Source organism: Hibiscus syriacus, unplaced genomic scaffold (assembly GCF_006381635.1).
Source record: "Hibiscus syriacus cultivar Baekdansim isolate YM2019G1 unplaced genomic scaffold, ASM638163v2 tig00001644_pilon, whole genome shotgun sequence".
In the NCBI taxonomy this organism is placed as follows: Eukaryota; Viridiplantae; Streptophyta; class Magnoliopsida; order Malvales; family Malvaceae; genus Hibiscus; species Hibiscus syriacus.
The window spans coordinates 5,388,570-5,398,082 of NW_024061878.1; positions in this window are offsets into that span (position 1 = coordinate 5,388,570).

Below are 9,513 nucleotides of genomic sequence, written 5' to 3' on the forward strand. Positions count from 1 at the left end.
TCTCAGATGATGAGATTCCATCTGGAGGGAGAGGCCGAACGAAGACATTACACGTCACCACGTATTGTAAGGGGCATGCCTTACCAAGTGTATTGATCGACAACGGCTCAGCCCTGAACGTGAAGCCTTTAGTCACGTTGAAAAGGCTGATAATAGATAACTCACATATGAGAACCTGCCAGAACGTGGTCCGAGCATTTGATTGGACCAAGAGAGAGATAATTGGAAAGATCGAGGTGCCGTTAACCATCGGACCTGCCACCTATAATGTCGAGTTCCTAGTGATGGATATCATGCCTTCCTATAGCTGTCTTTTGGGAAGACTTTGGATTCATCAAGCATGTGCAGTATCATCCACACTGCATCAAAAAGTTAAGTTTGTTATTGACGGAGCCTTAGTAATTATCAATGCTGAGGAAGATATTGTGGCAAGTGTGACTACGGATGCACCGTACATCGAAGCAGACGAGGATGCGGTAAAATGTTCATTCTACTCCTTAGAGTTTGTGAATAACACATTTGTGGCTGAAGGAAGAAGGATTCTTAAACCCCGACTTTCCAAGACTAATTTAATCATTCCATCATCGAATTTATTACTCAAACATTATCTTTGATTGTTGAATTTTGACGCTTAAGATTGATTTTGGATGACTCGGTGGATTCTCGCACCCTTAAGTTAATAAATCTCATAATTTATTTCGTTTTAACAATTAATATTAAAAATAATTAAAAACGGAAGCATTGTCATGTAGTTTTCTCTTACAAAAGAAATATAAAATAAGAAACACCAGTATACTTTCTTCTAAAATAATAATGATATGTTTGAATAATTTTATTATTAAAAAATTTAATTACCAATGATTTGATTTAGTAATAAAATTAAATGGAATCCATCAAGTGATTCTAGTAATGAAAAAAATGATGTTCTTCCTAAAGAATTCAAACTCTAACAATTATGTTTACAGGGTACGTATATTGTCCATGATTAAAAGAAATTATAAATAGATACTATGATCTAATCACTTTAGGCTACTAAATTCTTAGTTTAAATTCTTATAAAATTTGAGATGTTTTAGTTGGAGTATTAAATGAAACACAAATCGAAATTAATTAATTAATTGAATGATCAAAAAATATTTATATTATTTTATTTTATATAAATTTGAATTTATATTTAACTTATAAATAGAATACATTTTTATTTAATAAAACATAAATCACATTACAAAGACTGAGAAAATCCATCAAATTCAAATTCAAGTAATCAGCCGAATTTTCCCTTGAAATTCGAAATAAAGAAAACAAAATATCTTTCGGAAATAATTAAACAATTGTTTTAAATATGACGCTGACACCATGATGACTTCACATTTAATTAATTTCAAAAGGAGGTAACAAAGATGTGACGTTTGTTGTCTCGCATAATGCTACATTATTTACAATAGTTACAAACTAATAATAATATACGTGACTGTAAATAATAAGGATAAAGTACATAAATGATCTCCGATTATAAGATATTATTTTTTTAATTACTCAACTATTAAAAGTTATAAAATGGTCCATAGGCTATTGACGGTGCTTTGTTGAGTCCCGACTATTAAGAGTTACAAAATATTTATTCAACTCTTTATATGTTTCAAACTCGTCTTTTTTCATTTAAAATTTGGCGGTCATTAACGTTAACTTGTTGATTGAGATGTGATAAAATATGACCTCAAAACCATTTAAATTGTAATTTGTGGATTGAATCTTCGTTTATATTATGTTGTTGAGACAATGCTTAAAATATTATGTCATCAAGCCAGTTCTTGAAAGCAACAATGGTGTTAATAGGTATCATTAAAATATGATTTTATCATATCTCAATCAGTAGGTTAACGTCCAACTCAGAAGATCATCATCTTTCTAATCGAAAAGAACGATTTTAGAATATATGAATAGTCGGGTGACCATTTTATAACTTTTAATAGTCGAGGGACTCAACAAAGTAACACCCTATAGTCTAGGAACTATTTGTATACTTTAACCTATTAAGAATGTCCATTTTTATTTTAGATAAATTACACAAATGATCCATTGACTATAGGGTGCTACTTTACTGAGTCTCTCGTCTATTAAAAGTTACAAAATATCCCTGGACTATATAGTGTTACTTTATTGAGTCTTCTAACTATTAAAGGTTACAAACTTGTTATTCGACTATTCATATATTCCAAGCTTATCTTTTTTTTGTTAAAATTTAACGATCGTCTAAACTGGACGTTAATATGTTGATTGTGATTTGAAACTCTGAATTCATTTTTGTTAAAAAAATACTTTTACAATTAATCGGTGAGCTTATTTTTAAATCTAATATATTTTAGATTTTAGAAATATTTGCATAAATATCTGAAGCTCTCAATTCATTTTTGTTAAGAAATAATCATGTGGATAGATTCAACATAGGATTTGGAAATGTTTCAATGCTGTCAAATTATCTTTGGTCCCTAAATCTATTTTCTCATTTTCCTTCACATCATCGGGACTCTCTCTCTCTCTCTCTCACACACACACACACATATATATATATATAATGATATTAAAAACGTGTTAATATATATATATATATATATATATATATATATATATATATATATATACGATATAAGTTTTATATTGTATGAATGCAACCCATATATATATTATAAAAATAAAAAATTAAAAATGTTTCATGTGATAAAATCATAACTTAGAAAAGGTGTGAGAAAGAGTTTACCTAACTTGAAACTATAGCAAGCAAGTTTCGTTATAGAGAAAAAAAAAGTAAAATCTCTTTGGCAATTTGACATATTGATGGAAAGTAGATGTGATATATACTATTTGCGAAAAGATATACATCTTGGCTTAAAAATGGACTTTATGTTCAGTTTTCTTTTTTAAATGAAAATATAATTAAGAAAAATAACATTAAGTTAAGTTTACGGGGAGTCTAAAATAGAATAGACTAATATAGGATTAAAAAAGATTTCGACTGTAACTGAAAATCTTATCATGTGCATAATTATCTAGAGTAATTTGGATAACATTTTAAATTAAAACCGAAAATATTATATTCTCGATAATAAATCTGATAAATTGTATAACTATTTTGATTATAAACTAAAATGTTGTCATCAATAAATTCATGTAACATTATCTTTTGTAACCGAAATTATTATTAATTTTATAATTTTTTTGAGTAGACATAGTAACATTTTAAGTTAAAATTCACTCTAATATAATATTTTTAATCATAATTGGAATTATTACTAATTATATAACTTTTTAAAATATATAAAATAATATTTTAAAATAAGACCCGTCGTAGTTTAACTTTAAATTTCTCTACTGCACAACAGAAATATCGTATGTTAATTAACCTTTTCCTATTAAATTATAAAATAAAAGGTTTAATGTAAAAATAAGTGTTCAATTTATACTCAAAGTTAACTTTAGATGTATAAAGAATTTTTCGTTAAATATAGGTACATAAAGTTTTCTCTAATATAGTTTTAGGTGCCTAATATTTCTGACGTTATAATTTTTAGGTATTTTGGTTGTAAAGAACCTTAAAATTACTGTTATTTGACCCATGTTGGACATATAAGATTTTATTTAAAAAATACTTAAAAATAAAATTTATTTTTTAAAACCTCGATATTTTTTGAAATTATAAAAAATCCAAAATCCCGAAAAACCCTAATTTCAATCCCCTGCCATCGTCGACTGCCACAAACAGCGCCAATCAGTCAAAATCCCAACAATGTGTGACTGATCAAACCCCCCACTGGTCGAACCCCATGCTTTACGCAATGATTACAATGGAAAATCGACGATCGCAACATGGAGAACCTCTTTTAGCCGATCATGAAATATTGTATTTACAAGGGATTTCAGCGTTGGGTGGTTGTTCGGTCAAACAACATTGGGTGTTCGGCCGATTGACAACATTGGTGACGACGACGGTGCTAACGGATTAAAATTAGGGTTTTAAGAGATTTTTGGATTTTTAGGTAATTGACAGCGTGCCGTTCTGATGTCAAAATAAAATCAAATAAAGAATAGTATAAGGAGAGTAAGGGTCGATCCACATGGACTAGGAGACTGGTGAATTTCTCGCTCTTTATTCCGATTTAGGCGTGATATAAAGGACAATAAAAAGGGGGTTTGATGAGAAATTGAAGTAATTAAAGATGAAAACAATTAAATAAATACAAGAAAGTAAAAATTAAATTAAAGATGAAGATTCAATATGATTAAATTAGCCTTGAGCTAGAGCTTCCGCCTCGATTCAAATCGATCCTTGAATAAGATTTTACCTCCTGGCTCACGCCAGTTACAATCTATAGGGCCCAACCCTATAATTTGTTTTATTCTTAAATGAATTGACAATCTAAAATAAATTTTTAGATATCAATTCTTTTGTGAATCAATTGCAACAATCATTTACTAATCCAGAACTTTTATGTTCTTAGAAAACCCGACTCAAATTCTATCCTCTCAATTGAGAATCTAACCCAATTTCAGTTTCCCTTAGCGGACCGCTGGTAAGTGTGTTCACAGGAAGTCGAATATGCCACATGCTGATCCTTCCTCCCAACTAGTAATCGAAACCGAAATTCAATTTGAATGTGCACTTTTTGAAATGAAATCGCTTTGATTATAAATGGATGGTCGATTACCGATCATTGATTTTTGAAAACTAAAAATGTAACCTTTGAGGGTATGATGTGCTTTTCCATTCTCATAACTTAGAATTGAGTCATTGCTTTAGCCTTCAGCTATGGAAATTTTAGCTAAGCATGGTAGAAACCATACTTAGCATTTTGAATGAAAAATAAAATAAAAACAAGAAAGAAAAATAAAAAAGAAAACTTTATTAAACTAAGAAAGAAGAAATAAGAGTTGAAAAATGAATTATGAATGATCGGGTTCCTCTTTGACGTTTACCCCAGTGGGGTATTTATAGTCCTCAAAACCCCTAAAATATAACATTTAAAACTAAAAAGATAATTCGTAAAATAAAAATAAAATAAATCCTAATTTGAATTCAAAAACTCGACTGAGTCTTTCGTCTTCACACCATTGCTGACTGGACCTTTTAGAAGTTATTGTCTAGATGCCACAGCGATGTCATGCCTAAAGCCATGCCCAATACTCCGGCCATGAATCTAGAAAATAAAAAATTGCACAATTTTGTCAGTTTTCGCATAATTTCTAGAATTCAATGTCTTGTATCGAAAATGAGCTAAAAGGCTAGGTTAGCAGCTTAAAATAATTAATAAAGTAGTAATTGATCATAAAATAATGGAGTAATTGATTATAAAATAATGTATAATTTAAGCACTAATCAGTAATTTTATAAAATTTTGGGGTTTTAAAATAAATTATAATTTTAAGTTTTTAATTAAATAAAAAATTAAAAATTTATATTAGTGACATATGTCACTTAATTTCCGTTATAATTCAAGCATATAAAAGTGTAACATTAGAAGCATACACTTTAAGTATATTTTAAATATTTATTTTTATCTTAAGTCTAAAATAAATAAAGGCTAATAGCCTATACACCCGGAGGACAAAAAAAAGAGGTGACTGTTTTGTAATTTTGCAATCGTTTTCCATGGGCTCTTCTTTTAGAAGTTAAAAAAATTTCGTGGATACCTCCGAATTATGAAATGTCTTCCGTGGGATTTAATCCCACAACCTCAATATTAAGAACCTTGCGTTCTACCAAATGAGGTTGACGGTCATTTCTTTTAGAAGTTAACATTGATGTAATAAAAATAAGATATAGAGGCTGAGAACTTTTATTCATTCATATCTTCTATTTCTAAGTTATAATCACGGATGTAGTTAAGAGCAATTACTCTCGAAATTTTTTATTTTTATTTATTTTTTATTTTTTTATTTTTTTTATTTTTATTGATAATTTGTTTTTATGCATAAAAATTTGAGTCTATCTTTCTAACACAAAATATTATATCCGTCTCTTGTTATAATTGATTAAATACTCAAATAAAGACTGATATGTTTAATACTATTAGCTTTTGATGGATTGAAAAGACTTCAACCAATTTCTTCTTTTACTATCGAATCTTATCAACATAATCAAACTTTAACTTTTAGGATGAAAGTTGATGATACCAAATTTCAGTCAGATCATTGTATTCAATATTTCATGAAAAATTGATTTTGAAAATTTTGAATCTTATGTTCAAGTTTCATTATGTGTAAACTTTATTTAGTTTATCCTAATTCCAGCCTATATTTTTTCTAGTTATTAGTGGGCAGTTCATTGTAAGTTTTAACATTGATTTTGATAGTACATGAAATTTTACCAAAATGAAAATTTTGAGGTATTTGAACCTTGGATGTCGGTTTTAAGTCTTGTATTACGCAAATAATGTCTTTATTAATTTATTTTAATTTTTCTCGTAATCTGTGTATGTCTCTTTCACACTTATTCTAGTATGGTTCCAAACAAATATTATGGTTATTAGTTCAATTGTGCTTTCATATGATTGGTTATGATTACATTCTATTTCGAAGTGTATTATATGTAATTATTGTTATGGTTGAGCTTATAAGTGGAGGATTGTATCTATAATAGATATATGTATTATTTTATATGAATTATAAGGATAATATATTAAAAAAATTATTTTAGAATATATGAATTAAATTCTCAACTTAAACATATTATAGAGTCTAATATAAGTTAGAAAAATATATTGTTGCAAAATGAAGATGTTAACATTGATTAACATAAATAATAAATAAATAAACAAACAAATAAATAAATAAAGACGATATAATTATTGTGCCATGTAAACATTGCCTTAGAAGTAATTTCATTTGGATTGGTGTAATCCCCAAAGTTTATGTTGCCTCACACTTTCCTCCAAGGTTGACATTGTTTTTCAAATTTCTTACATCCAAAATAAGGAAATGGAACTTGCTTGGCATTGCTTTTTTCAAAGATAAAGAAGAGAATTCTATAGAAAATGTCGAGACGTTTCTCTGCCATGGCGACAGAGAGTACAAATAGTACACCCCAGACGGTGTAACTAGTCTCGAAAAAGTAAGTGTTTATCCTCCATTAATCAAATAAAACATCATATTGTAGAGTCGCCACCAATATATTTATGTGGTGAGATTGGTCACCAAACTGTTGTATTATTTTAATAAAAATTCCAAAGAATATTATTAAAATAATACAACTCGGGTCTGCTTACCAGAAAAATGAGTTCGAGAGTCAGTTACGTATGGGAAAGAATTAGCATTCCCACAACGCCCAAAATTAGTACTGATATTTATTAATTAAATATCTTTGTAGTAATTATAAATTTGTTCTTTAAACTAGTTTACGAATAATTTAAAATATTTACTAAATATTTAACATAAATATTACTAATTCTATTATAATATTTAATATTATAAAGTAAATTATTCAAATTATTCAAATTAATAATTCTAATACTAATATTATAACTAATATTTAATAATTAAAATATAGAATATTATAATTACTTAACCTAATTAAAAATATTATTAAAAAATAATGTACTAATAATATAATTTACCTTAATTTACTATATAGGTCGAAATATAAGTTTATTATTATTTAAGGACTAAATGCATAATTTAACCTAAGATATATATAAATATAATAGTGACTAAAATATAAATATTAAAAATATAAAAACAAAATTAAAAGATAAGATTTATTGGATGCTCTCAGCCTTATAAAAACAAATCCAAGCGCCTTTTATCCTAAAAACCTCTTAATCGGCCTAGATATGAGATTTTACCTTCGGTAAAATTATGTTTCCTGCGACTTTTGGGCTTCGACGAGGGTAAGTTTCCTTCGACGATTCTTTATTTGTTTTCCTTTCATTGTTTGCGCTGATTGGATGCCCTCTATTGTTGCTATTTCTCTCTATTTATTGTGGCTTTCGCTTCGTTCTGTCTCTCTGTTGATGTTTGTTGGGTTTATCTTTCTTACTCTTGTTTGTTCTTTGTAGGGCTGGGGTTTATATAGCCCCTGAAGATCGATGTAATAATGATGATATCCATTGAGTTACCGACCTATGGTGGTGACTCACCCTAGCTTGATGTGTTGTGCGGTCCTCGTTCACCTTCTGGAACCTTCAAGATAGCTCTGGAGAGGCGACGACCATCGTGGTATTCTTCGATTGGAGCCTCAAAGGCGGTGGCCAGAATTAACCCCTAGGGTTGTAATGATACCCCTAGGGTTTCTGGAATCATCTGGAGCAATCTGGAGCATTGATCTTCATCTTGATCGGACGGTGGAGAGTTGTGCGACGCTGTAACAGTGGATGGAAACCCTAGCTGCTGGTTTGGGCCTTCTTGCGGGCCTGTTGGATCTGGGTCTGGGTTTGGCTTGGGTTAAACTTGTAATCGAGCTCCTAAGTTATCAATTGGGCCTCCAAACTTGTAAATGGGCCATTGCGCTATATAAATAATAATATTTATAATATATTATTATTATTATATACAATAACATATATAAATAATCGTAATCACTCGGACGAAAACTAGTATCGATAGAAAAAATGGAATTGGTGTATGAAATAGTAAATTATAGTTTGATATTTTTACGGAAAAGATAAGGGGTAAATCTGTAATAAATAGATGCGATTATAATAAAATCTCAACCACTCTTCAATATCTCCCAAATATAGAAAAAAATCTTTTCTAAATATATTTATTTTTATTTAATTATTTGCATTATCGAACAATCCCCCACTAATGAAAATAAATAAAATATTATTAAAAAGAGAAAAGAATAACAACAAAATTAATGGCTTAAGCACTAGTATCTACTAGATTTAAACTAGTACATAGTGAAATCAACAATTATTCTCTTAACGAGTGAACGAATCTTGAACTTGTCAAAATAGGAGTAAACTTATGACACACGACTAATCTCTGATCCAATTGAGTTCCGTGATAAATCAATCAATTTAATCAATATACCTCGGGATGCTAGTAAACGCTCTAGAAAGACAACCCAATATTTTTCATAGAAGTTGGCTAGTTCTTCACACTTACGTAGGTGATTTCATAAAGTCTATCTCAATGTAGACCACCCAAATCAAGGATATGAAATCATTAAGAACATTTATAAAGCTCAGCCTATTTGTTTTAAGATTCAGTGAATTCATCATGTCCGTCTCATAAGGACTCATTAAGAGTGTAAAACCCAACATCTCAAATTTCTGAATTCACCAAGTCTGTCTCACAAGGACCACTCAAATCATGAGTATGAATTCATTGAGAGTATAAAGCCCATCCTTTCAAGTTGATGAATTTATTAAGTCCTTCTCACTAGGACCATCCAAAACCTGTGCTATAAGTTCAATAAGAGAAAAAGCTCATCCTTATTCAACATTATTTTCCTTAGGAATAGATATGAATGTACACTATGAGCCTTTTCATGGCTTTGTTTGACCGCATTGAACTTAG